We start from the raw sequence: 5,000 nt of genomic DNA on the forward strand, positions 1-5,000 counted from the left end.
TCGAGATTATGGTTGGCTACCAGCGTGCTATGCGGTGAAGTTCATTTTTAAGAGTGTAGAGTTCACACCGGCGTAAAACAACAACAAATGCAAGTATCAAATTGACGTGTCGGGGTTCATACGAGCCTCATCATGAGCCCGCTTCCTCAGATTGCTACACCACCCTATTTAAGAAGCAGCTGACGGGTAATTGTTTTCACTTTTACTGTAATGATGGGGCTCGCATTAACCCTAAAACGCCAATTTTATACCTCTTTATTGTTGTTTATGCCGTTGTGAACGCTATATATTTTTTAAGCATCAAATATCAAAATTTTCCTTATATCACGCAGAAACCTTTGCAAACAGCGTTATTAATGCACTACGAATCAAAATATGTAATAAAAATTTTTGGCGTTTTTACGTCGTTATTTTTAACGATAATGTGGCACTTAAGGAGTTGTTTGCGCCGCGAAGCAACTGTGACTACACTCTTAAACATGAACTTCACCGCATAGCACGCTCCTAGCCAATCATCATCTCGAATGATATCGCTCTCTGCCCTGATTTGTTGAAAACGGGAGGCGTACGCCATTTTTGTGACACTTATGCTGTTCATAATTGTCACAGAAAACGCTTACGCCCCCCGTTTTCAACAAATCAGGGCAGATAACGATATCACTCGAGATGAAGGTTGGCTAGGCGCGTGCTATGCGGTGAAGTTCATTTTTAAGAGCGTATGATCGGCGTACAGACGTGTGCAGATGAAGAGAGGAACAGCAGGAAGGATTGAGGGCTATAGGGGGTGTTACTATATGCGCCCTGGGCCGACTTCAGAGCGAACTGTGCCAACATATATTCATCTGCAAAGACAGCCGGAAAACCAGGGAAAACCTCAGGCAGCACAGCCAGTGCGAGGATTCGAAACCGCGTCACCTCCCAGTCTCGGCGAGGAAAGCGACCGTCCTCACTATACTATGTCGCGGGAGCTGGTCTGTGAAAATTTACATTTCTGCAATGAACGACCACCAAGAGCAGTGTACCATGCAGCTGGTATAGACTTTCCTTATTATAACGTGCACTCTAAGAAAAAAAGGAGTACTTTTACTCCTTTTGGGGAGTAATTGCATTGCCACAAAAAATAGTCCCTTTCGGGAGTAAATGCACGGGAGTAAATGAATGTCACAGAGTGAAGACCGCATTTCACGCGCTGTTGTAAGAGTCCCAGGTACATAATTGGTGCGCATGCATGAAAATACTTTGAAACAAACTGTCAACGGTGATATATCGAGTGATATAAAATCTTGCGCCATACATATAGGCCACATTTTGCGGAGAAAGATGCGCTAACTGTTTCTTACTCTGTGTGACTGGAAAATTGCTACGTTGTCTGAGTAATACAGCCTTATGTCGTTCAAATTGACCAGGGGCACATATTTACGTAGACTGTCGCATTCAGGAGACCATTCGCGAAGCTTAGTGACAATTTGCAGTCCTGGGGAGTAAATGTCGGGACTAAATGTTGGGTTAGGGGACTAAAATGGGGAGTAATTGCAGACTAGGGGAGTGGAAGCTGCAATTACTCCCCGTTTTACTCCTTTTTTTCTTAGAGTGTGGGGATGGTTCAAAGGCAAGCATCTGCAGCACTGGAAAGTACACGAGTACAAAGTATATACCAGTGATGACCACTAGCTACTTCTACAGTAGTTTAACTGTAACTACTAACTACTTCGCGATGGAGTAGTTTAGCTAGTAGTTCAACTGCTTTTCAGGGGAGGTAGTTAAAACTACTTCTTTAACGACTGCAATGTATCTTAACTACATCTATAACTACTTAACGTTGTCCATCGACACCAATCCCATTCTATAGTGTTCTTGGACACCTAAATATGAATCACAAGCAGTGATAAAAGTGAAGATTTAGTACACATGCGCGGCACAATTGCTCTGCACCTCCGTTTCCATCAAACAAGTAGCTCAAGGTAAAAGTCGGAAACACAATCGTGCCGTAAAGCTTGCGGCAAAATCGGAAGTAGTTGGCGCATGCAGTAACCTAACTACTGTAGTTAAACTACCTGATTGTAGTTAAAAAGTAGTTAACTAGTAATTTAACTACATGTAGTTAACTACTGGCCATCACTGCTTTTTTCATCAAATCAGGGGAGAGAACGGCGTCATTCGAGATGATGGTTGGTTAGGAGGTGACAGGAGTATAACGTATGCGTTCTTCACCGTTGTCCACGAACACCAGGGTTGCCGAGTTGCCACTCCGGAGTTGGAATGATTCCGGAATCATTCCAGATTTAGCAGAGCCCGGAATGAAATTGGAATGGAATGGCGGAAACTGCCCTACACTCTTAGAAATGAACTTCACCACATAGCACGCTCCGAGCCAACGATCATCCCGAATGACAACGTTCTCGCCCTAGATTTGTTGAAAACGGGAGGAGGAGCCTATTTTTTGCCGTGCATAATGGGCACAAAATAGGCTCCTCCACCCGTTTTCAACAAATCTAGGGCGAGAACGTTGTCATTCGGGGTGATGGTTGGCTAGGAGCGTGCTATGTGGTGAAGTTCATTTTTAATAGTGTAGGAATGGCAATGGAATGATCGGGGTGCCCCGGTGGCCAGTTTTGGTTTCAACGTGCTGGTTTCTGCCCTCGCACCTTTTGCACCACACCTACACACGGTCAAGAGTGAAATAACCGTGTCTTTGTGCTTTTTCCGTGCTTGGTAATGTCAATCTCCTGTAGCACTGCTGCACTTGCCAGTACGGCTACCGGTCCTTATTCTTTTATTGAGGGAATTAATAACGGAACGAAATTGGGTTGCCAAGCAATTCCAGGAGTGGGAACTGACCGTATATATTTTCATTCCGAGGAATTCAAAGGAATGGAGGAATTCAGGAAATTTGGAACGGAATGTGAGACCCCATTCCGCAACCCTGACCAATAACACATCGTATACAATGAGAAATATATTCGTTCACCTGAACTCCTTGACTCCGTTGCCTGCAAGTCCTCCTCACTTCACTTTTTCAGTGCAGCTCCCAGCAACCGACAGAAAGACAGGACGAGAAAGATTATCGCCAGGTTCCTGTTTGCGGAGCGACAAAAGCGAGCACGAAAAACGGACCGGCCTTATCGGTCCTTATCAGACGCTGGGCATGCAGAACGGAGCGACCCGTTCCAAGTCCACTGCCCTGCCATGCAATCATGCGGGCTCTCATATCAATGACTGATAACCTCACCGGAGTAGCGAGATAGTATACGCGAGTAGTTTTGTTATGGCCGCACGTGTACCCTCTACTGGGGAAATACGTACGAGGACGTATATGGGGTGCTAAATGTGGTTGGTGCAAATCCATTAAACTTAACGGTGAATTCGTTCGTTCCACTTATTTACTTATACCACTTCACTGTTATACGCTGACCTGTCGCTTTCGGATCCAGATGTGAGGAGTGATACATAATTAGTGAGTACACGTGTGTATTTATTATGACTAGCAATAATAATAATAATAACATAATTTGTTTCCGGGTACACTCTAAGAAAAAAAGGAGTACTTTTACTCCTTTTAGGGACTACACTCTTAAAAATGAACTTCACCACATAGCACGCTCCTAGCCAACCATCACCCCGAATGACAACGTTCTTGCCCTAGATTTGTTGAAAACGGGAGGAGGAGCCTATTTTTTGCCGTGCATAATGGACACAAAATAGGCTCCTCCTCCCGTTTTCAACAAATCTACACTCTTAAAAATGGACTTCACCGCATAGCACGCTCCTAGCCAACCATTATCTCGAATGATATCGTTATCTACCCTGATTTGTTGAAAACACGGGGCGTACGCCTTTTCTGTGACAATTATGAACAGCATAAGTGTCACAGAAATGGCATACGCCCCCCGTTTTCAACAAATTAGGGCAGATAACGATATCATTCGAGATAATGGTTGGCTAGGAGCGTGCTATGAGGTGAAGTTCATTTTTAAGAGTGTAGATTTGTTGAAAACGGGAGGAGGAGCCTATTTTGTGCCATTATGCACGGCAAAAAATAGGCTCCTCCTCCCGTTTTCAACAAATCTAGGGCAAGAACGTTGTCATTCGGGGTGATGGTTGGCTAGGAGCGTGCTATGTGGTGAAGTTCATTTTTAAGAGTGTAAATGAGTTGCCACAAAAAAATAGTCCCTTTCGGGAGTAAATGCACGGAAGTAAATCAATGTCACAGAGTGGAGACCGCATTTCACGCGCTGTTGTAAGACTCCCAAGTACGTAATTCGTGTGCATGCAGGAAAATACGTTGAAGCAAACCGTCAACCATGATATATCGAGTGATATAAAAAAATATTGGGCCATACTAGGGCACAATTTGCGAAGAAAGATGCGCTAACTGTTACTTACTTTGTGTGGCTGGAAAATTGCTACTTTGCTGAGTTATACAGCCTTATGTCGTTCAAATAGACCAAGGGCACATATTTATGTAGACTGTTGCATTCAGGAGACCATTCGCGAAGTTTGATGACAATCTGCAGTCCTCGGGAGTAAATGTCGGGACTAAATGTCGGGTTAGGGGACTAAAATGAGGAGTAATTGCTGACTAGGGGAGTAGAAGCTGCGATTACTCCCCTTTTTACTCCTTTTTTTCTTAGAGTGTAGGGGTATATCGCCTATACATTTTGGCAGTCTTGGGAAGTATAACTTAGTTACCAAGTAATCACTTACCGAGTTCAATTAGCCGGTAACTCTTTATCGGAGAGCAACTTTCACGTTAAATACCAATCGGCAACAGGTATAGTGGGCGAACATGCGACTAGTTTTTGAGATTAGATGGAACAAACACGAAATGATAAAGTAACAATTATTCCCTGTTAATTCGTAATTTCCTGTTTGTCTCCCTAACTTCAGAAACAATTCCCATCTTCGTTATCACTGTACGTTTCGATGAGTGGCATTCAGCATAAGAGTTGCTCTCCGAGAAAGAGTTGTTAATTGTCTGGTTAGTTGATCAGTAGGTGATC

The 5,000-nt window shown here is 43.7% G+C and overlaps 1 protein-coding gene across 2 annotated transcripts in view; it reads right to left on the minus strand.

Annotated features, from left to right (window-relative positions):
- The window catches only part of LOC135366666 (uncharacterized), an 83,002-nt gene that overhangs the window by 11,323 nt on the left and 66,679 nt on the right, over positions 1 to 5,000 (minus strand). Inside the window, exon 1 of one of the 2 annotated variants that reach the window (XM_064599472.1) lies at positions 2,969 to 3,076. The exons of the other annotated variant lie outside the window; for it this stretch is intronic. The gene's annotated coding sequence lies outside the window, so the exon portion shown is untranslated. Of the gene's footprint in view, positions 1 to 2,968; positions 3,077 to 5,000 lie in introns of those variants that run through there. 2 annotated transcript variants of the gene reach the window in all.

Source organism: Ornithodoros turicata, chromosome 8 (genome assembly GCF_037126465.1).
Source record: "Ornithodoros turicata isolate Travis chromosome 8, ASM3712646v1, whole genome shotgun sequence".
Taxonomy (NCBI): Eukaryota; Metazoa; Arthropoda; class Arachnida; order Ixodida; family Argasidae; genus Ornithodoros; species Ornithodoros turicata.